The 22,680-nt window shown below is 46.1% G+C and overlaps 1 long non-coding RNA gene across 7 annotated transcripts in view; it reads left to right on the plus strand.

The window, feature by feature from the left end:
• LOC109699944 (uncharacterized) overlaps positions 1-22,680 on the plus strand; it is a 206,133-nt gene that overhangs the window by 119,801 nt on the left and 63,652 nt on the right. For 5 of the 7 annotated variants that reach the window (XR_012446433.1, XR_012446431.1, XR_012446434.1 and 2 more), the window contains one exon: positions 5,730-5,861. The exons of 1 other annotated variant lie outside the window; for it this stretch is intronic. This is a non-coding gene — a long non-coding RNA (uncharacterized lncRNA). Of the gene's footprint in view, positions 1-5,729; positions 5,862-16,738; positions 16,815-22,680 lie in introns of all 7 variants that reach the window. One more of the 7 variants, XR_012446432.1, reaches the window with a different exon arrangement.

A 22,680-nucleotide genomic window follows, 5' to 3' on the forward strand; every position in this document is an offset into this window, starting at 1 on the left:
AGTCCAGCTCACCCTTTCCTCCAGCCATTTCCTGGTATACCGGCAGGTCATGTTTATCTGCACAAGCCACCCAGGTGATCAGAAGGCCTGTTACGGAAAGCAATGGTGGCTTTGATGTTCTGGGTGACAAGATGCAAGCATGCTGGCAGGAAGGGAGGTTTTTGGGGTTGGAGAAATGAAACTATTTACCTTTTGGTGGTGACTTAATCACTTAACGCCCTTACCGTGGGAGGATGTTCGTGAGGGAAAGTTGAATGCAAGTGTAGGTACAGAAAGGAAAGTTTGAGGTGGAGGTGAGGAGATAATGTGTTTCTCCTGGTTCAGGGAAACCTCCTGGTATGGTTCACTTTCCAGAAGCCGTCTTCCTCCCCCAGTCCACCACAGCCTCTGTCTCCATGATGCAATCCGCAAGGCATCTTCAGTTTACAAAGCATATCGACGTCTATTATATCCTTCTGACCTCAGTGCTACTGAGTGCCGTCTGCTTGTACGTGCAGCTTTTTGAGGAAGCTTGGCTTGGAACATAGGGGTCTGCCACTGAAAATCCTTTCTTTGTGGGACAATGGTAGTCCTCCCTGTCCCAGCCCAGGGGTCTTAGAGGCTTCTGGAGTCCAGTTTCTAGAGCTAAACTCCGCCCCCCACCCCCCCAGCCTCTCTTCTCTGCGGAGAGCTTGGGCACCTTTCTTAATCATCCTGTGCCGTGGTTTCTTGAGCTGTAAAATGGGAGTCCTGTGAGCACTTGCCCTTCTCTTGAGGATGAGGTCAGGAGGAAAGTACTTGTACACCGTCTGGCACGCATGCTGCCAGAGTTGGATAGTTGTGCTCCAGGTTGGCTCTCATTTGTGTTGCTGGTGCTCCTGGGTCCTGGAGTCATTCTAGATTCTCTGCCCTCTGAAAATAGGAGAATGTGTACTGAGCAGTGGCTGCAAACTTGTTCAGCACAGGATTGCTCATTGCTTTGAGCTCAGAAGAGGCTCACACAGTAACTGGATTGATTTCTTTTTCCTCTTTGATATTTAAAACAAAACAAAATGAAACAAACTTTAAACAAGTGCCTTGGTCCACTTTCTGTTGCTGTAACGAAATACTTGAGAATCAGTTATTTATTAGGGAAAGAAATTTATTTTGGCTTCTGGTTCTGGAGATTGGGAAGTCCTTGATTGGGCAGTGGCATTGGGTGAGGGCCTTGTGTTGCCTCATAGCCTGGTGGAAGCTAGAAGGGCAAGTGGGCATGTGTGAGGGGCGGCTTCACTTTTTAACTCATTCTTTGGTAACTCATCCAGACCTATGAGAGCAAGCAAGAACTTCCTTATCACCATGAGAATTAACCCAGTCTCAAGAGAAAGACATTAATTCCTCTTAACAACCTAATGCCTCTTAAAGGCCCTACCTCCCACCACCACCGAAATAGCAATTAAATTTCAACATGAGTTTCAGTGGTGACAAACCATATTCAGATCATACAGTAAGTCATTCCCAAGATACAAAATCCAAAGGGATCAAATAGTTTCCAGTGGAACCTGCTGCACATGTCTGTCCCTGGACTCCTGTTTCTCCTCCACGATGAACAGTTGTTGCTGTTGGTAGTGCATTGGGTCTTCTTCCAGAGGTAGTTATTCATTGTTGAAAAGAAGATGTATATCCATGAGTACATCTGCAAACAAGTGCTGAACACCTGTGAGTCCTGGGGGCTCTCTGGTCTGTATCTGAGTTATAGGGTGGGGCCTTGACTTGAAGGAAGGACTAGTCGCTCTTGGTACCCTCTGCAGCTTTGACCTGAAGTGCCTGCCTCCCTTCAGCCTGGGGTCAAATCCAAGTTCATCCAGGGGCCAGGCTGCCCCAAGGTGAGGGTGTGTCCTAATTATTTGTCTATATTCCTTCACGCCTGGTCCTGGGTATATTAATAGTACTAGTGATCCATTCTTTTTTCTTTTTCTTGGCAGAACAAGGTTCAATTTAATATCAGTTTTTTGGAGTTTTCTAAAATCTACGATGACATCTATAAATATGGCAATGTGGATTTTGTGAGAAAGGCATTTGTTTTTTTTCTTGCATGAGCTGTTGGTAGCTCCTTTGACCTTTTCCTTCCCTTGTTCTTTAGCTCTTGGTCATCTTTTATTTTGATGGTCTTTCATATGAGCAGAAAAAAAAATCACAAAGTTGATACAAAGAAGGGTGGCACAAGCCTGTTCACCAGTTCTATCACTACACACACACATACATAAACACACACACCCACGTGCACACGCACTCATACATGCATTTGAGAGCAAGTTGCAGACATGGCTCTTTATCCGTAATTACTCAGGGTGTGTTTCCTAAGAATAAGAACATTCTCTTATATAACCACTGTGTAATTGTTAAATTCAGGAAATTTAGCATTACTACAATTACATTATCTAATCCACAGGCCATGCCAATTTCATCAGTTGTCCCAATAATGTCCTGTTTGACTATTCCTTTCTGATTTCAGATCACCAGTGCATTTAGCAGCCATGTCTCTTTAACTTGCCTTGCACCTACAGCAGTTTCTCAGCTCTTCTTGACCTTGACATTGTTACCCTTTTTTTTTCTTTTGCAGCACTGGGGTTTGAACTCAGAGCCTCATGCTTGCCATGCAGGCATTCTTAACCACTTGAGCCACTCTCTCTACCAGGCCTATTTTATTTATTTATTTGTTTTTGATCATTACATTGTTGAAGAGTCCAGGCAAGTTGTTTTGTAGAATTTCCCTCAGCTTAGACTGGAAGCTCCTACTGTACCACTCCTCAGACAACGTCCTCTGCGATCCTCAGTGGCCTCCTGTGGCTGATGATCACATCCGTATTTTGTAGATGAGGAATCAATAGGTCAGGGAACTTGTCCATGGCCCCATACTTAGGAAGTGACAGAGCTGGGATTCAAATCCAGGACCACCTGTTTTGAAATGTGATCTGCCTTGCAAGCAGTAGGAATGAGTAACTGAGAATACCAGCGTGCTTATCCAGCACTTACTGTGGACCAGATATGTGCTGACCATTCCCAGAAAGTTGCCTGTCTGTCCTCGCTTACAGGTGAGGGCCAGAGGTTAAGCTAGCTGCGCATGGTGATACATTTTCTAACTGTTGGGGACTAGCATTGGTCCTGATAGCCTGTGTTCTGAGCTTGTACCCATTGCCTTCTTCAGGCCTGCCTTATTTCATAGTGTGGTGAGTGTGGGAGCCAGGCTTGACTGACCCTCTGGGCAAGACCCAGCAGTATTTGGGTTTGTGCCCTTTTCCAGGGCAGCAAACATCCCAAGGCTGGGTCTCTGCTCAGGAGCTTCCTGAGAGGAGTGGCCTCAACCTCTGCCACCTTCAACTGCTACAGGTGACAGACCACTAGGTCTGTCTGCAAAGGATGGAAGGTGTTTGTGTGATTTCCACGTCAGAAATTGTGTGCGGTCACTTATTTTATGACTGGCTCATTCTTTCCTGCCAAGTGCCCAAGATCTCCTGCCCATAGTGTGGCTGGACCTAATCGGCCCCATTGCCTGGGCACTGACCAGGTGGTGTAAAGGCCAGGTGCCCTGGAATACAAGGCTGCTGCTCTGCCCCAAACTCTGACCCCCTGGCTATCCTAAGACTCTCTCCACTGTGGCTGGGAGAAACTGAAGAATTTTAGTTCCTTAATTCTCATGGAACACTGTTCCTTGTATGTGGCTAAAAACACTAATTAAAAACGTTAATCAGTTTGGCTGCCTTGCAAAAAGTCCTTTTTTTTCTGTAGGAGACAGCTTGCAAACCAACAACTTAGCCATGTATCTATTGTTTGATGACTGGCACCCTCCTTTACCCATTTGAGCTCTATTTCCACATCTGTAAAATGAGAATAATGGTTGTCCCAAACTTGTGGGGGTCTTTATGGCTGTTCAGTGGGATTCCTGGAGGACAGCCTTTAGCAAAGTGTCTTTTCCAGAGCATGTTCGTAAACGGTGCTGAAATCATGATGAACTCCGCTTCTCTCGTACCTTCGTGCCCTGTCTTGTTTCCTCTGCAGCAACAGGGGAGGTGGCAGTGCTGTAATCTATCCCATTTCACAGATGAATAAACCTGAGAAGTAAGGGCCACAGCTGGGCCTGGAGCCGAGGACCACTGACCTGCATCCTGGGCATTAGCTGGACTCATATTGTCTTCATGTGCTCACTTCCCCCTACTCTGAAGACAACTGGGAAGTTAGGTCTCAAGCATTTGTTTAAGTAGTATTAATAACTGGCATTTCTAAGTGCTTTTAATTCTAGGCTCTGCTAAGATTCTCACTTAGCACTCAGAACAAACCTTTGAAATGAGAAACAGAGGCTCAGAGAGTGAAGGAACTTGCTGAGGCTCCTGAGACCAGCAGAGCTCGTGGGGGCCCCCGGGCTGTCTGATAAGAGCCCACCACAGTCATGAAGCTGTGCTGCTGCCCTTTTTTGGGTAATAAGGCGATTGCATTTTGACAATAAGGCAAAAAGTGCTTTCCTGGTATAAATGCTGCAGGACATGGATGGCTGCTTGCTGGGTGCAGAGGAGCTGGGGACAGGAAGGAGACTTTCTGAGTTAGGGGTTCACCCTGTGCTGCTGGAAACTGGACTCTGCGCGACAATGGGTAAACCAGCACTACAGGGGAGAAGCTCACTCGGGCTTGCAGGACTGATGGAGGTCTGTCTGTGATACTCGCATTTCCAAGGGAGGAGTGTGACATCCAGAGGGCCTCAGACAAGCAAACTGTGGCCACATAGTTCCCAGTGGAAAGAAGGGGGAGGGGAGCGGATATGAGCCACTGCCCTCTGCTTCTGGCTGTGAGGCAAGGATATTTGGCCAGGCTGTTTCCAGAGTCCATGGCAGATTCCCCTCAGAAATCTCCCCATCTCATTGGTGATTTGTCTGCCCAGGCGCTGGGTGTAGGGGTTACCGAGGAAGGCCACGCCACGGTACATGTGTTGCAAGCAGAAGAGCATAGCTTCTGTGGATGCCACACTGGAGCACCACCATCCCTTGAAGGGCAGAAGGATGAGTGTGCCTGAGCCCACCAGGGTGAGCCTCAGCCCGTGGGGAAGGTCTCCCCGAGCTGATAGGATCAGGTGCCTCCATGTCTCAGTCTCCACACTGTCCCAGATCTTCTCGCCACCTCATGTAGCCTTATGTCTCAATGATCAGTAAGGATAAGAATCTCGGATGAGGCTGCATTTTTTGTTCCCTAAGTAATATTTGATGTCCGGGGGTCACATGTCCTAGATGGTAGTCTTGGGCTTAGATCAAAGTTACGACAAGGTTATCAATCTGATGCTGCTTCCGTAGTCCACGTAATCTCCACCATCTACAGAATGGGTTGGGTATGGAAGGGCAGGCCCTTCTCAGAATGAAGTGGTTTGGTTCACGCCTCTTATTCCTTACTGTCTACAGTTCTTGGAATCGCATGAATGAAAAAGCTCTAGCAGGGAAGGGGGCGGGGCATGGAAGTCAGGAGAACCTGACCACCAGTTCTGGCCTGGCTGCTTGTGTGACTAATGAAATACGGGGATATCAAAGCTAACCCTACAGGAATAAAATGCCTAACACAAGGCTTGGCACATAATAGTTGCCCAAGAAGTGTTTTTCTGGTGTTTTCTATTTGGCATATAAGAAATACACAGTTCTTAGTTATTTAAATGAGTGAAACATCTCATTGCCAAATTCACCCAAGGTATGCATTGATAGTGACAATTCGCCATCCTTTTCTTATGTTTCTAGAATCCTGTTACACTTGGGATTTAGGTGCTTTTAGCCTGAAAAAAGTATGTGTCCACTAAACACTCCAGAAGGATTTGAGAAGCATCCTCGCCTGAACTAAAGCTAGAGTCTTTGAGGATTTGGAAAATTGAGGTAAGGAGTGTTCTCCTGAGTCGTGTGGGAGAAAAATTGGAACTGATGGTGTCTGTCCCACGACTTTGGATTTGGTTCTTGAATTCTTGATGTGTCTTCCTGTGCTGCTCCAAAGTGCTTGGGAAACTCTGTCCTCGTTTTCAGTGTTTGGTCCACCTCACCACTGTACTCAGCAAACTCTCCCTGTCCCTAACTGAGGGAGGAGCCCACCATCACTTATGTGAATCTGCAGGTCTGTCCTGACTTGTGACATTATCTCCTGCATTGGAGGGAGGAGCAGAAGTATAGGGTGGGGAGAGTTCCCGTAATCAGGTCAAAACACCTTTTGGGGCACTCAGATTGTGAACACTTCCTCCCAGCCCAGCCCAATCTGCACTTCCTTCTCCACTTTCATCAGGTGCTCCAGCTGCACCAGGCAGCAGCTGCCTGGAGTACTGGGAAGAGAAGCCCCAGGGCTTCCGGCAACCCCAGCTCCCTAGCCTCAGGCTCTGCATTTGTAAAGTAGGGACTGTTTTACCCACCTCAGGAGGATACTGTGGATACTGAATGAGATGGCAGAGACAAGGAGTTTCATTAATGGCACTACTTAGAGTTACTTTTATTATTTCAAAGTCTGGTCTGTTGTTCTCTCTGCCTTTCACCTATCACCAGATCTGCCTGGAAAATGCCTTGTTAATCACATGCAGCCTTCATCTTAAACAGAGCCAGTTGCTCCCTGCACTGCACTGCAGCGGTCAATTTAAGACGTGGCTCCATTGTATCATGGCTGTGGCACTGGGGTGAAACTTTTTACCTTCTGTGCTACCCACTCCCTGCCCACCCCTCATCCAATTACTGGAGAGCTTGTAGAGAGCAAGGGTGGCCCTACATATCCCAGCCTGGGCACAGTGCTTGGCCCAGGCCAGGGCCTCTTAGTGTGGATGTGGAAAGAACCAGTGATGAATAGCTTAAAGGAAAGGAACAAAGTAAGGAAAAAGAGGGAGAGAGAGAGGGCGAGCCCACCAGAAGAACAGAGTTCTTAAAGATTCAGATGAATGGGTCAGCAGCAATTTTCCAACAAGATTTGGAAAGAATAAATAACATAATGAAATGGAAACTAACATGATACCTCCTGTGGGTTTGAGAATTACGTGAGGATGGAAAGAAGCTGAGAAGGAAGGCGGAAAGTCAGCAGTGAGAGGACAGCACAGAGAGTTGTGCAGCGTTCTGCTATGGTACATGGGCCTCTTTCACATGTGTGTTTGCATTTCTTATCTGCTCTTCGGCATTCCTGTAGTGCACAGCAGCACGCAAGGCCTTGCCATTCAGTAAGGTGAGTGAGACAGGCACACACATAGGGTACCCTGATTTGCACCAAGTACAGTCATGCCTTGATTTCTTTGGGGGCATTGCTTCCAGGTCCCTTAAGGATACTCAAACACAAGGATGTTTGAGTCCCTTATATTAACTTGCATACTATTTGCATGTAATTAATCTATGCACCTCTCTCTCTTGTACACTTTAAATCATCTCCAGATCACTTAGAGTACCTCGTGCAATGTGAATAGTTGCTAGAGCATTGTTTAGGAAATAATGACAAGAAAGTAGCACAAACACATTCAGTAGAGATGAAGCTGCTTTAGCAAATATTTTACATTTGTCATTGGTTGAATCCACAGATGTAGATTCCTCGGTGCACAGGGCTGACTGTGGTTGTGAGCACTGGGGAGGGTCCCCTCTCCATGCACAGGTGCTTTCCACAGAGGGTGCTGCTTCTTGTCATTCTTGAGAGCTGCTAGCGAGTAAGGCCTCCTCAGAACTGAGCTGCTGCTTAGCATTTAAGAGCCTTTCGGCCATCGACCCCAGCGCTCACGTGTGTTCACATTTCCCACTTCATTTCATGATTGAATCTCCTCCTTCCAGCATTGCAATTCGTTTTCCAGTGTGGACAGCAGGCAGTCCTTTCCATGGGGTTGCTGTGTATCTCTTTGAGGTCACGCAGGACTCCGCTAGCTGTGGGTGGACCATGCTGTGGTCTAGGTGGTCAGCTTGGGGAGCAGCGTACGTAAACCTTGTTCTGTCCATAATTCCCTGCCACACTGGGAGGGCTGGAGGGACCGGTTCCTGATTGGAAGAAAGGGCAGAGGGACTGGAGCAGAGAGTCTGGAAGTTGAAGAATTGTCCCTTGTCCCTTGCTGCCATTGCTGTGGAAGTAAAGCAGTTATCTGCCTTCTGTGCACAGAGTGGAGGCTTAACAAGGCTGGCCGGGGTGAAAGGAGAGGAATTTCCCTAGAATTTGGCTTCTGGGAGCAGGAAGACAGAGCAGGGTGGGTGCTGGGATTTCAAGGCCCACCAGCCTGTGTATGCCTTGGGGCAGGGCCAGTCTGTGATGGGACCCTGGAAAAAAAACAGGGTCTATGTTAACCCTCCTGCTAAGGTTCTAATTGTGCTAAAGGCACTGCTCTGTCACTGGGAGCCTCTCAGTCTATACCCTCCTGCCCACCATGAGCCTGGACTGTGTGCTCTATTTTTGCCACAGAGCAGAGATAGTCAGACACACTTGGATTCTTCCCTAGCTCTGCGTCCCACTCCTGTGTGGCCCTGGCAATTCCTTTACAGCTCCCCAAACCTTTTTCTCAGCTGCAAAATGGACCAGTGCCTACTGGGAGTGGCCATGAGAATTACAGAAGCTGGCAAAGGAGAAGGTTCATGAATGGGGGCCTTTATTTCCTTCTTCCAGCCCTTGACTGTCTTCCTCCTGACTTTTCTCAATGTTTTTCTCTCTCACCACTGACCTCACCTTGGACATGCAACAGGATGGGTTCCTTTCCTTCTAGTTGGTGTGTGGTTTGAGTGTGGACCCCCAAAATTCATGTGTTGGAATGTCAAGTTTCCATTGTGCTGAGTTGGGAAGTAGTGGGGCCTAGGGGAAGGTGTGGGTCATCAAGGTGGAGCCCTCACAAATGGTTTGTTTTTTTTTTTTTTTCATGTAGTAAGTTAGCTACTGCAGGAGGTTTGCCCCTTTCCTCTCTTGCATATGCATTTGCCCTTAGCCCTGAGACTCTCCACAGAAGCCAACTAGATGGAGTTGCCCAATCTGGTACTTTTTAAGTCTCTAGAACCATGATCTAAAATGAACCTCTTTTCTTTATGAAATTCCTAGTCTCAGGTATTCTGTTATAGCAACAGATAGCAGAGGGAAGCAGCTGGCTCTTTCCTTTTGACTCTCCCCTTGCTCTTTTGGGTCCCTCTCCTGGCCACACCTGCCCTGGTTGCTATTTTTAACTCCCTGCCTGTTATTCCCACACTGGCCTCATCTGCCCCTGGTAAGAGGGCATCTCTAGGCTCCTGCTTTCCTGTCTGGACAAGACCCAGCATTGGTCTTTAGCCACAGGGTACACGTGTAAAGGTTGCTTCCTGTGTTTATTTAGCATTCAGAGTAGTAAGGGAACTCCTGGCCCACTTGGAAGTCTCTACTTGAAACAGAAACATCTTTTCAAACCACCTCTGGTATTGGCTCGTTTCTCTATTACTGTTTTTTGTGGTTTCATATTGAGGTTTCTGGTGCATTGCATTTGACCTGGAGTTTATTTTTAGTAGTAAAGACAGAGTTCAATTAATGTCAGAACACGAAGGCAAATGCAGAGGAGGGATTGGTTAAGTTTGGGGGGAGAGTATGTACCTAATTTTCTTTCTTCTGATAATGTCTGCCCTTGAGCATGCCCTGTGATACCCACAGTCATGGAGCATCCTCAGTGACGCCCGAAATGAGCTCTGTGGAGGCAGGCGCAGTGGCTGTGTCCATGCCTGAAAACAAGAGTGTTTCTGGGTCTCAGTCAGCTTTTGAGCAGCTGGCACCCAGGTGAACACCCACCACAGCTCTGATGGTAATTATTATAGTCACCATTAGCGTCAATGTCAGGCCACAGCCACTTCAGTGCCGATTATCTCCCCAGGGGCCTTCATTCTGTCAACTTCCCTGACCACCAGCTCTTCTCCCTGGACTGCATGTGTTTTGCAGGAAGGCTCTGGATCTCCTCCTGCCGCCCCGCCTCCCCCAGCCCCCAACCTTTGGCACCAAGATGACAGGCACACAGAACACGCTTGGGGGCAGTTTTCTTGGCTTGAGTGAATTTCTGGTCACTAACTTTGGCCAGAAAGTGAAAATGCTGCAGAAGTCCCCTCCGTCAAAGGCTGCCCTTTAGAGACAAAGCTGAGGACTTGACAGCTCATGAAATTCTGTCTCGTCCTTCCTTCCTTCCTTCTTTCTTTCTTTATCTTTCTTTCCTTATTTATTTATTTTTGGCAGTACTGGGATTTGAACTGAAGAACTTGTGCTTGCTACCACTTAAGCCACCTTTCCAGCCCTCTCCTTTCATTTATTGCATAAGTGTTCACTTCTTCTTGCATGTGTGTTAAAAATTATTAAGACCCTGCAGTGTGTTACTGTGTGGGGTGCCTGGAATATAGGAGGAAGAGCTGCTGCTTGTGCTCTGAGAGAAATCCCAGGCAGGGATGAAGCCAGCTTTGAGCATCCCTGGATTTTTCCAGTGAAGGAGTGGAGACTCAGAGAGAGTCCCAAGACCCCCTGCTACCTCTGGTGGTTCTCAAATGAGAACATGGAATTTCGTCTCCTCCTTTTCCTCCTCTTTTTCTTCATTTTTGAACACTGAACTCAGGACCACGTACTTGCTCTACCACTTGAGCCTCGCCCTCAGCCCTTTTGCTTTTAGTTTGCTGTTTAGACAGGTTCTTGAACCATCCTTCTACTTCCTGAGTAGCTGGGACATAGGAGTCTTTCACCCCTCCCAGCCCCAGAACACGGAGCTTCTGAATTCAGGCCTTGAATTTGCCTGACCTTGCGTGATCTCCAGCCTATTTGCTGCAGTCTTTTGCAGCTGCTCCTCACCTCCTCTTTGGAGACTCCCATTTTTCTCTGATCTCTGCTAGCTTCTGAGGATGAGGGTCTGTCCGTGGTCCTTCTGTAGGAAAGGATCTGATCTCATGGGGCTGAGGTTGGGGTTCTTCTTGGGGTGGGGTCAGTCTGAGTTTCCCTGGGAGCAAAGCCTCGGCTCTCGTTGCATCCTCCTCTCCAGCACCTTGTGTGGAGGGGCAGGGCGTAGCGACTCCCTTCCTTCCACCCTCCATACTTCCATCGCTGTCAGCTGCAGACTACGTGGATAATCTCTGCCCTTAAAGGCTTTAAAAATTCAGGTCTCATTAGCCACAGTTCTCCAGAGAAGCAGAAGCAATAAAGATGAATATCTGTAGTCTTATCCACATCTATGTGGGTGGCAGGAGAGTTATTTATTATCAGGTATAGGCTCATTCAATTATAGAGGCTGTGAAGTCCAACCATCTGCCACCTGCATTTGGAGACCAGGAAAGCTGGTGGTGGAGTTGGAGGGTCAGAGAGCTGGAGAGGCACTGGCATTGATGCCTGTCCAGTTCCGAAGCTGAAAACTGGGAAGACCAAGTGTAGCCAGACAGGTTTAACTCACCCTGCTTCACCTCTTGCACTGTTCAGTTTTCCCATCAGTCACCTTTTGTTCTAAATGTCAAAGGATTGGATGATGCCCCCCAAAATTGGGGAGGGTCATCTGCTTTCCCCAGTCCTTAGATTCAAATGACAATCTCACCCACAAACATCCTTCTAGACACACCTAGAAATACTGTTTAACCAGCTACTTGAGCCTTCTGTGGCCCAGTCAAGTTGGCACATAAAACTAACAATCACATTAGGGACACCCAGGATATCCTAACACCTGACTATGCTGGTCAACATCCACCTCAGGCCACCGGCTGCAGGGCAATTTGAGTGTTGAGCCTAGCTGCCCACTTTCCTGCCCTGGCTTTATAGTAAGGCCAGAGTCAAGTGCTCATGAATTGTTCTTGTCCTAATCTGTCTGTATCCTGACTGATGTTCATTTACACTGAGCCCAATTGGTTGTTGATATGCTTTGTCTTTTCCTCACTCAGACATCAAATAGATATTTATTGAACACTGCTGCATTGGTAACATTAGATTCCTGGGACTAGAGATAGCCCTTGGCTTCTGGTCTTGCTCGTTGTGACCCATGAGCTGCTTCTTTTTAAAGATGTACTTTCCATATTATAGGAATGTATCCAGTGCTTTGTCCATTTCTTCAGTTGTCTCTGCTCTACCGATCAGTCAATCAGATATCCTCTTGGAGTATGCTAACCCTTGGGAATTCTAGTAGGTTGTATTGGACACCAATACACCAATAAGGGTGGTACGGGTAGGCATCACAAAGCTGATGAGGATACAGGTAGCTAGTGCTGCCAGTAGTGACAGTAGAAATAATCGTAGCACAGGTGTGTTACTTGTGGCACTTCAAGCACTTTACTTTACCTCATGTACTTTGCACAACCTACTAGGACATGAAGTTGTTAAGAAATGAATCCAAGATGGCAGAGGAACGGATTTTCCCTTGGAATGCACGGCTCACATAACTGAGCAACTGGAGCTCTGGCGCTTTCACATAATTTCAAATTCCGTTTTTTTGTTTTGTTTTAATTGTTTGTTTTCTAAACTTAAGGCCAGTAAAAGGACCATTTGCCCAACTGGTTTAGGTGCCACACATCTGGATACCACTGTCGCGCCATACTTCTTACCATCATTCACCCAGAGCAGACACCTCCTTTTCCCAGCAGGGTGTCCAGCTGGCCTCCAGTTCCTCTCCAGTGCTCATTTTTTCCCTTTTGCTCCTCTCAGATCCAGGTTTACAGGAGGAGCTGGAACAGACTCACTGTCCAGCAGCTGTGGAACCAGAAAGGAGACCTGAGTAGCACCTCTGCTTTGCCACTTTCCAGTCCTGTGTCTGGGAAAAGGCTCTAGGTTGTTCTGAGCTTCATTTTCTCTTCTGTAGAGTGGGCTTTCCTCAGGACAAGGTGACATCACTGTGACTCTGGGGCACTGAAGATGCTCCACCATGGGCGTGGAGCTGAAGCCTGTACTGGTTCTTGGCTTCAGATCTTTGGACCTGATTTTCCTCAGAACACTGGGTGGCCTCCATAGTCCCTATCTGCTTCACGGTTTCACATGGACGCCAACCATTTTCCAGGCTGATGACATCCTTCCTGTTTCATGGAGCAGTGTAAGACAGGTGTATGTCCTGGGTGTCATAAGTTTTGACCTGCCTCCTTCCACTTGCACTGCCTCATGAATTTAAAAACAAACACACAAAACGTCCACATACTTTTTAAAAATACTCTTTAATTTCAGAAGAAGTTTAGATTTACATGAGAATTGTGAAGCTGTTTTCAGAAATTCCCAGGCACCCTGCATCCAGGTTTGTCTATTATGAACATGGCATTAGTCTGGTTCCTTTGTTATTGTTGATAAAGCAGTACAGATACAGTACTATTACTGAAGGTCCTGCTGTTTTAGATTCTCCTAGGTTTTACGAAATGTCTTTCTGTTCGTGGTTCCCATCGGGGATCCTACATGGTTTTTAGTCATCACATCCCCTAGGCTTCTCTTGGCTGTGACAGTTTTTCACTTGTTCTGTGTTTACTTATTTGGTTTTGGTTGTTTTTAGCACTGGGGTTTGAACTCAGGGCTTTGCGCTTAAGAGGCGGTAGCTTCACCACTTGAACCATATCTCCAACCCTTTTTTGCCCTGGTTATTTTTGAGATAAGGTCTTACTTTTTACCTTGGCCATCCTGGACCAGATTCCTCCTATTTTACACTTCTCACCATGGCTGGAATTACAGGCATGAGCCACGATGCTGAGATGGAGTCTGGCAAACTCTTTTGTCTAGGCTGGCCTTGAACCAATGATCCTCCCAATCTCAGCCTCCCAGGTAGTTAGAATTATAGGCGTGAGCCATCGGTGCCTGGTGTCGCTTGCTTTGCTAATCCTGTACTCTTTGAAAGGAAGTCACTGAAGAGCCCATGCTTGAGGAGTGGAGATTTATGTTTCTTGTCTTCATGGGTAGAGGAACTACATAAACTATAAGCAATTATTCTCCATGGATCTGTCTCTTCTCTCATTTACTTATGTGGGTACAGATTCGGTGATGTTTATTTTATAATTTGAAATATATTTGGGTTATTATCTTATTTGACTTTATTGTTGCTCAAAGGTTTCCTTCTTTGGCTGTTGGGAGCTCTTTCAGCTGCTCCCTGTGTCCCTTGGACACACTGTGGGCTTTGTTTGTTTGTGTTGAACACTTCTATGCTTTCCAGCACTATAAAATACTCTTGGTTTATCTTGTACATTTACTTAAAGTCAGTAATTTCTCCAGGGAGGTCTTAGAAAGAGAATGGCTTTAGAAACCAAAATCTGGGAGCTAGATATACCCATTGCTACTGGACCATCACTTCATTTTAGCCTCCTCAGCTGACAGAGCCATGAACTATGTGTGCACACTGATGTCTGGGCACGTGCGTGTAAACATTTCTATAGTTATCCATCTGCATCATTGTTAAACGAGCTGGGAATGCGCACTGATGTCTCCAGTTCTAATCTTACCACATTCTACACAATCTTTAGCAGACTTCTTGTTTTTGCCCACATTGGTTGGCAAGGGAAGGCAATGAATGGGAGAGGTCAGAAAGTCCACATGGGGTAGGGAACTGAGGACTTTTCCTTGTGAGCAATGTGGCCTCCTTGAACAGAAGTCACAAAAAGTGGGACACATTTAGATACAGACTCTGCCTAGAATATTTGCAAGCCAGAGTGTAAAAGCCTATTACACTCACAGGCTTTTGCAAGTGCTCTTCCCTATCCATTTCTTAGTTGCCTCTCCACTCATAATACATACCCCAATACTACCATCTCCCTGTCCCCTGCTCCTAGATCCTGGGCTTACCCCTAGAAATGCTCCTGCCTTCCTGGTATCCTTCTTGCCAAGGGCTCAAATTCATTGTCTACAGGAACAAGGCAAGCAATGAGAGTAAGTGTTTCCAGCCTGGTAGGGACAGACCTAAAGGGCCAGGGATCTATGGTCTGGTTTCTGGTTTATCTCCTATTGCTTATGCCTGTCTATCACTTGGGGTCTGTGCCCGATGATATGTTCAGTAATGTTTTAGCTAGTGTCCCTGTGCACACTCAGTTTAAAGGGGACAATCTATGACCGTGAAGGACTGCAGGCCCAGGCGGCCATACCTGGTTGGTCAAAGGAATACTGGGGCTTGCTCCTTCCGATTTGCCTCTTGCCCCTAGCAGGGTCACCTCTGTGATGCTTCCCCACCCTGGCAGCATTGTCCCATAGGGATAGCTGTTCCTCATCTTTTGTCCTACACTCCCACCCAGCTGCACTGTATAGTTCCCAGAGATGATGCTCCTCCGGGGATGCACAGGGCTCCCCGTCTCAGTTCTGATAGTCCCACCCCACTCCCCATCTTAAGGAACATTTGCTTCACGCAGCTACTACTCCTGCCTTAGTGTCCCCCCATCCCTCTTAGCCTCTTCCACTTTCAATTCATGGTTCATTCTTCCTCTGAAATTCTGTCTGTTAAGATGTACATGTCTTCTTGGTAAGGCGTGATGAACACATGAGCTGTGTGTATGTGGTTCCTACCCTCGCCTTCTCTGCTCACTTGAGCTCAAAGCCAGATCCCAGCTCGTTACTTGGAGACTCAGAGTGCTGTTACCCATCCGCATCCCCCGCCACCCCTGCAACCCTTTGCCAGGAAGCCTTGTTTCCCGACTTCAGCTCATCATTCTGTAGCTCACAGCGCAGGACAGTCATCAGCAGCCATTTCCACAGCCTGCTGCGCACAGAGGTGAGGCTTGGGTTTTCCACCATGATCAACCGTCCCTAGGGTGGGCAGGGCTCCTGGTGTCTGCAGGGGCGTGTGACTGTGTAAGGTGGAAAGAGTCTTGTCAAAATAGGCCAGGGGCAGCGCTGGCAGGGGAAGTGAGGCTGACCTGGGGAGAAGACGTGGGCTGGGTGCTTCTTGGGGGGTTTCCTCTGAACAGAGGCCCTGCTGCTCAGGGGCCCCAGCAGGCTGACTGACAGCTTTCTGTGACCTGCAGACTCACCAAGGACCCTGCCACACCCAAGACCCTTCTGCTCCTTGCTCACCTTCCATCACTCACCCAGCAGGAAAAGTTTTGCTTTTTATTCCATTTGGGCTGCTGTAATGAAATACCATAAACTGTATGCCTTATAAACAACACAAATTTCTTTCTTTCTCTTTCTTTCTTTCTCTTTCTTTCTTTCTCTTTCTTTCTTTCTTTCTTTCTTTCTTTCTTTCTTTCTTTCTTTCTTTCTTTCTTTCTTTTTTTCTCTCTTTCTCTCTTTCTTCTCTTAAATTGGACTGGGGTTTGAACTCAGGGTTTCATGATTACAAAGAAGGCGCTGTATGCTCAAGCCACACCTCCAGCCCAGAAATTTATTTTTTACTGTTCCAGCAGCTAGAAGTCCAAAATCAACTCTCAGACAGATGTGGTGTCTGGCAGGGGCCTATTTCTGGTTCACAGCCAGCTGCCTTCTCCTTGCTCTCCCATGGTGGAGGGATGAGGGAGCACTCTTAGCCTCTATTCTATTATAAGGCACCAGTTGCATTCATGAGGGTGCCACTCTCATAAATTTGTCACCACCCAAAGTCCCCACCTTCAAATGCTATCACCTCAGGGGTTAAGAGTTCAACACATGGCTTTTAGGGGATCAAGAACACTCAGACCATTGCAGCCTCAGTGCCTAAACACTGTACTGAATTCACTGTCCTGGCCAGGCATGTTGACAATCTTTTTGTCACTCAAAAGCTGAAACTTCATGTTTTTCGGGGCAAAATTTAACTTAATACACTTCATGAAATTCCTCAGGATTTCTCATTGATATGACAGTGATGAACTGTGTACAAAAGTGGCCTTTGCACATGTATCATGTTTTTCTTTTTTAATTTATTTGTTTTTTGAGACAGGGTCTCACTGTGGAGTCCAAGCTGGCCTGGAACTATAGATCCTCCTGCCTCAGCCTCCGGAGTAATGGGATTACAGGTGTGTTCCATCTTCATGCCTAGCCTGTGTGTTCTGTGTTTCCTATGTGCCTTTACACTGTACTCTTTTCTATTTAGTGGGGATTGCTGATTTATTGGGGTGTGTGTATTAGTTTCCTAGGACTGCTGTGACAAAGTACTACAGATTAGGTTGCTCAAAACCACAGGGATTTATTCTGTCATAGCTTTGGGGACAAGAAGTCTGACACGGAAATGCCATTAGGAATGTGTTCCTGCCAGAGGCTTTGGGGAAAATCCAACCTCTCTCTATATGACTGTTGGCCGTCCTCTGCGTTCTTCAACTTCAGCTCATCACTCCAGCCCATCCTCACATAGCTGGCTCTCCTGCATCTGTGGCCCTCTCCTTGTTCAGATTAAGTTCTCCTTTATCCCATGTGACCTCATCTTAACTGCTTACATCTGTGAAGACCCTGCTTCCAAATAAGGTCACGAATGCAGGTACTGGGGATATAGCCCACAACGGGGTACCAAAGGAAAATGTTGGAAATTCTATTTTTATCTCTTTTTATCTTTTTAACAAAATGTCTTTGTTTTTGTATGTTTTATAATAACACAGGCATTCACATGTATAAATTATAAGCAGTATTTGTGCAGATTTTGGGATCTATGAGTGATGAGAACAACTCAAAAAAGAAAACAGTTAAGCCATTGGTCTGACTTATGAAGAGGACCTATTTTAGTCTCCTGGCTGCCTAAACAAAATGTCAAAGACTGAGTGTCTTAAACAACAAATTTACTTTCTCTCAGTTGTGGATGCCGGGAAGTCTAAGATCAAGGTGCAGGCTGGCTCAGTTTCTGGTGAGACCCTCCTCTTGACTGTGCCTGGCTGCCTTCTTGTTGGGTCTTCACATGGGGGTGGGGACCAGTTGACGCAGTAGATCTCTCTACTCACAAGGGTGCTTATCCTATCAGATCAGGGCTCTGCCCTATGAACTCATTTTCCCCTACCAGCTTACATAAAGGCCCTTACTCAATAGTGTGGATTGGGGCTTCAACATATGAATTTGAGATATGGGACACAACTCAGTCTCCATTTGTTGGACAATAAGAATTCCTTGGCTCTTGTGAATTACAGTGAAAACTTAAAAGTGACTTTAGTTCCAGGAACACCTAGTTTTTATCCTGACTTGGTTTTTTTTTTTTTCTTTTTTCTTTTTTTGGTTGGCCAGTACTGGGATTTGAACTCCGGACCTTGCCCTTGGTAATCAGGCACTCTACTGCTTGAGCCATGCCTCCAGCCCTTTTTGCTCTGGTTATTTTGGAGCTAGGGTCTTGTTTTATGCTCCAGCCGCTCTGGACCACGGTCCTCCTATTTATGGTTCCCTTGGTGGATGGGATGACAGGTATACAGTACTATCCCCAACTTTCTCTGTTGAGACTAGATCACAGACTTTTGCCTGAACTGGCCTGGAACCACCATCCTCCTGATCTCAGCCTCGGATGTAGCTGGGATGACACGTGTAAGCCACTGGTACCTGGTTATCCTGAGTCTTTTAGTCACTTTAAAAAGAGTAGCGAAATGACTCCGGCAAACTAATTACCCTCTCTGAGTCTCACTTTCCACATCTGTGATGTGCAGATGATGCCTGTTTAGGGAATTGTTTGGGAGGTTAGGTCACTAAGCAGGTAACGGTTGACTTACTTCCCCCTCATCCTGGCTCTCATTCTTCCCTACTCTCCAGCCGTGGCTGCTCTTGCCTCTGCCATCCCTGATGCTGTTCTGGGCCCCATCTTTCTCAGCTCTTCCATGTGTCATCCTTAGGTGTTGAGCTATCATTTTGGTTTTAACCTAGGCTGTCTTGCTCCAGACTGGCTTTTTAAAGCAGGTCTGGGTAACCTAGCCATCTCATATGTGGTGGGTGATGGACTGTGAGTTTGCTGGGTGTGTTAGATGGTTTGGTCCTGGTGCCAGGACTTCTTTACCTTGACTCTGCTCAAAAGTGGAAGAAGCTTCACTGCCTAGGATCTGATTGCCCAGAGGGCACTTGGCATGAAACAAGGAATTTATCAGTGTAGAGATGAGTCCTCAGGAGAATATACCCAAAGTTGTACAAACCCAGGGAGAATCTTGAGCCCACTCTTCACTAGTAGCAAGCTTTGAGCAAAATTTCAGATTTTCTTTTTGCAAAGTGGCGCTAACAATTATACCTGCCTCACAAAATGGCTATAGAGACAAAATGAGATAGGGAACGTGTACCTTTAGTACAATAATTGTCCTGCCAAGAGTGAGAGGCCTAGGCCCGAAGATAGACTGCTCTCCATATTAATTGTAAAGTAGCCATCCAAACACTAAATACCTGTCTTCCTCTCTAGCTGTACAACCTTGGCCAAGTTACTCCCCATCTCCGAATTTTCACTCTTTTCCTTGTGAAGGCAATAATGCCTTTTTCAAAGTTTCAAAATGTACCTAAAGTAACATGAAGCCAGTTGTGAAGTACAACAGAAGATTAGTCATCGCCATTAATGAGCTTGACTGGGTACCTCACTACTGCATTTGCTTTAACTTTTAAGGAGCTATATGACTGGCAGATGGAAATGGGGCACGGTGGGGCTCTGGGTAAGTTCAAGCTCTCAAATAGCGCCTCTTGGGAACAGCGTCCTACCGATGTTAAGAGCCTTGTCTTCTCTTCTCTGGTCCCTTTGGTACTTGTGCCTGCAGTTGCCTGCAGATCTGTCCTTGCTAAACTTAGACAGTCTCTCTATGTCCAAATGTATCCAGTGCTCCCTGCTCACCTGGCTCTTGCAGTACCCACGATACCTGCCCAGGCACTGGCAGCTGTGTCTGATTTCATGTTCCACCTTTATTTAGGTCTTCTGGCTGGGTGTGGTGTGGGCAGGGACATGGGTACTCTAGTGGGGGTGGGGATGATGGACTGGACCCCCATCTCAGTGAAGCAAGGCTTGCGTTCAGGGTTTCTGTGATCCCTCAGTACCTCTTCTAGGAGTCTGTCCTCTGGAGACAGGAAGTAAGTTTCACTTGATATTCATGCCACAGTACTGCTGGTGTAGCAGAACCTTGAAGACAGCCTAACTGGTCAGTAGCACGATGGTCAGCTGTCACTAAAAACCAAGGGTGGTTGTGTCTTCCTCAGTGCACCAGGTCAGGAGGCCCAAGGGATTGCTTTCTTCACTCTGTGGCGTCATGAAGCTGGTGCTCTTGGAGTTTCTTACTGTAAAGTTCCTATTTTTTCTCTTTAGAGGTATCTTGAACTATATAAATATCTTCCTCTCATCATACTTTCCCTGAACTAATTTTAATACTCCTTGAGAATTCTTGCCTGAAACAGTTGCTACTTTGATGTTTGCCAAACACTGAGTTTCTTTTTCCGTCATGACTTGTACATTTAACAAATAGAATTCTACTAGAAGGAAAACTTTTCTTTTCCATTGAAAATGGTCTAGATCAATAAGGACCTCGTAGATTCCTATTAAATTACTCGTAACGCATGAGAGTAATTATTTGCTGCGTAGATTTTCCTGCATCTGGCTACCAGCATGCCCTTCAAGTTGGGTTTTATGTTCTGGATTCTGACATTTCCCCACATTTTTGAGCCCTGCCTTAGGTTTTGGCCCAGGCTTTGTCTGCCCCAGCCCTGGAATTGGCCATGGTTTGTGTAGTATTCTTGCCAGAAGTTAATGACCTGAATTTAATAAGGAAGAAATATCAGATAAACTCAAATTGAGGGACATTCTACCAAGTGACTAGAGAGGAGACAGAATGACTGATGAATGATTCCAGATTCAGAGAGACTGAGAGACAACGTCAGCTAAATGCAACATGTGACATTCATTATGGGTGAAATTTGAATGAAGTCTCTTGATGAAGCAATTTCATTTCCTGATATAATTTGATAAATGTCCTGTGATAGCAAAATACCAATATTTTAGAAGTCATACAGTAACATAGGAATTCTCTCGACTTTCAAACTTTTATTTTATAAATGTGAAATTATTTCAAAATGAAAAGTAAAAATCAATATATAACACAATAAGACATGTATAGGTGCTAACGTGAAGTGGTATCTATCAGCAGTTTCTTGAGAAAGACAAGTTTCAGTACTGTTTGCACAGAATTGGCTCACTTTTGTAAAAACAAGACAATGTGTGTAAGTATACATATTTATCTACACATGGGAGAAATTCTGAGAAGGGGATGTGCTTCCTGTTAACTGATACTTCTAGGAAATGTGATTGGAAAGTGTGAGACAGTGAGGGCTTTTACTTTCTGATATTTTTTAAAACAAAGGGCATATGTTAGTATTGTAATGGGAAACTCTTACGTGGGTTGGGTGTATGGGTGTGCTGTGTGCATGTGTGGTGAATTCTGATGCCTCCATGCCCAGCTCCTCTTCTGGTGTCTTACTCAGGGGACACTCACCTCTTCTCGAGACTCCACATTTAACTTGCTAGTCGTGAACACAGAAGTGGCTTGAAGTCCATGCTAATTCAAAATCAGCTCCTCTTACCTTTATCTAAGGAAGCTGGCAATTGTTCACCTTTGAAAACTTCATGGGCAACTTTATTCCTAACCTTGTATCATTTCATTCTGCCTGTAGAAGTTTGAATTAGAGATTCACCAAGTGACAGTCATCCCATTTCCTCCATTAAGAAACCATGATTTTTTCAATGGAGTTTGGTGTCTCAATCTGATCAATTAGTAAAGTGTCCTGTTTCTTCTCAGGAAATTTTGATGATCAAGAGGCTGTCATAGTTACTGTAATATTTCTTTTAGGCGGGTTTATTTTTATGGACAGGGTTAGTTTTCAGAGCAGACACTGAGAACAGAAGTAATATTTTTTCAGTGGTATGCCCAGAACTATGGCAAATGTTGACTAATGTAACCACCTGCTTCTAGGTGACATTCTTCCAGTTTATCAATGAGGAAATTGCTGCAAAAAAAGACCTGGCCCACAGTCTCTGGGGTGTCTGCTGAGTTAGCTCCTAACAGAGCTGTCTTTTGCTCTAACTGGGTTCTCAGTTCTTTGGGGGCTTATCCTCTGGAATGGTTTCTACCACGTCCTTCAGAATTCTGGGCTGCCCTCACCACTCATAGCTCCAATATGGTAGCTCCATCATTGCCTTTGGGTTCCCTTTTGCCTTTCGTGGATGGAGTCTCCACAATGGCTGTAATGGTGGTGCTAAGATAAACATGAGACCTATGGGTGTCCTCATGAAGGCCCGAGTGTGCTGCAGATTGTGTCATTGACTGTCCCAATCACTCTCTGAGGTGTGGGGCTCACTGTGGGCCAGGGCCTGAAATTCATAGCCAGGCCTGTCTAAGAGCCAGAAGCTAAGGTGGGCCTAACATGCTCTTTTCATTTCCGCATTCCTTTAGACGTTTAAGCTCTTCTTTTTGGAAGCTACTCAGCACTGACATACTATTTCTTCCACACAATTATGGCCACATGTTCTCAGACATTATAGGCGTAAGGCTGAACCAGCATTAAACCCCATCACCATTTTACCAGTGACATAATCAAGCTGATTGTGAAATATGCAAATATTAAGTCACTACACAGCTCAAAAGCATATGAAGTATTAGATGTCTGCTTAATTTATTAGTAGGAGCACTTTTGGAGCCCAAGGGAAAGAAAAGAAGGAGGTTGATTATAGTAGCTCAGAACTTGAATCCCAGCTACACAGGAGGCAGAGATCGGGAGGATTGCAGTTCAAAGCCTGATCACAAAGCTAGCAAGACCCCATCTCACCCAACAAACTGGGTATAATGTGCATGCCTGTGGTCTCAGCTACATGGGAAGACATAGGTAAAAGCATCATGGTCCCAGCTGGCCATGGGGAGAAACACCAGACCCTAAAAAAATAACTAAAACCAAAACAGGGTTGAA

This window comes from Castor canadensis, chromosome 3 (genome assembly GCF_047511655.1).
Source record: "Castor canadensis chromosome 3, mCasCan1.hap1v2, whole genome shotgun sequence".
In the NCBI taxonomy this organism is placed as follows: Eukaryota; Metazoa; Chordata; class Mammalia; order Rodentia; family Castoridae; genus Castor; species Castor canadensis.